Source organism: Phocoena sinus, chromosome 13, assembly GCF_008692025.1.
Source record: "Phocoena sinus isolate mPhoSin1 chromosome 13, mPhoSin1.pri, whole genome shotgun sequence".
Lineage (NCBI taxonomy): Eukaryota > Metazoa > Chordata > Mammalia > Artiodactyla > Phocoenidae > Phocoena > Phocoena sinus.
In genome coordinates, this window is record NC_045775.1 from 59,665,515 (window position 1) to 59,666,556 (window position 1,042).

Here is a 1,042-nt window from a genome sequence, read left to right on the forward strand (position 1 = left end):
AAAGGGAAGGAAAGACCCCGAAAGAGATTTATGTCAAAGAATCTCAGAATTCAACGCCAATCTGTAGGTACAGAAAGTTTCTGAGCTTTTAAAACCCAGTCGCGTGAGGGAGTAATTAGCCAGCACTTGGGGCGGGGGTAGTGCCTAGTGCCTTTGGAGAGCTCAGCTCTGTATACAGCCTCCCTACTCCAGCGCTTTCTGAGGAGAGGAAAAAACGCTGGGCGGCGAACACTGGACAGGAGACGGGCTTTTCCCCCGAGCCCCTCAGCCACGTGGCGCTCGGCGGAGCCCCAGGCCCACCGCCCTACCGTCGGACTGTCTGCCGCTCTCCCTTCGGAGAGATTTCGCGGCTGGGCCCTCGACCTCGGGAAGCCTGTAACCTCCGGGTCTAGGCCGGCAGGCCCAGGGATCCAGCCCCGAACCCGAGCGGGGCAGAGCGCCCAGGTGACGCGCGGTGCCAGCTTCCACTCGAGGGACGCCCAGCAGGTCCCCGGAACTTTTCCCCAGAGACAGGTCCCGGCAACAGGTCCGAGGTGGGGTCGGGTGGGGCCGAGCCCGGCGGCAGCCGGTGAATCATCGCCGGTCGGCGCCCGGGGCAGCCCTGACGGCCCGTGCCACATCCCGCGAGGAGTAGCCGGGCCGCTGACCACCAGCCATTCAGGGCTCGCTGGCCTGGGGAAAGGTGACGTCATCGTAGCTGGGCGGTGTAGGAAGGTTCCACCAATGGGAGACAGGCAGAGTGGCTTGCTTTCTGTAGCTCTTGGCCAATACTAACAAAGCAAAAGGGGGCCCGGTTGTCGGTATAGAACCAATGGAAAACAGGGAAAGAGCACGAGGCGGAGTTGCGAATCCTATCACCAATTGGAAAGAGAGGGTGGAGCCCGGCCCTTATCAAGCGTGACCAACCAGCGAGAGGAGCGGACCCTGAGGGGCGGGGCTGTGATGCCTTCCCCCAATCGGACAGCGCCAGAGGCGGGGCATTCTTTGGGGTGCCCAATGAGGAACGCAGCCGAAGCGGGCCTGTCAAGAGAAGGGGCTGGGG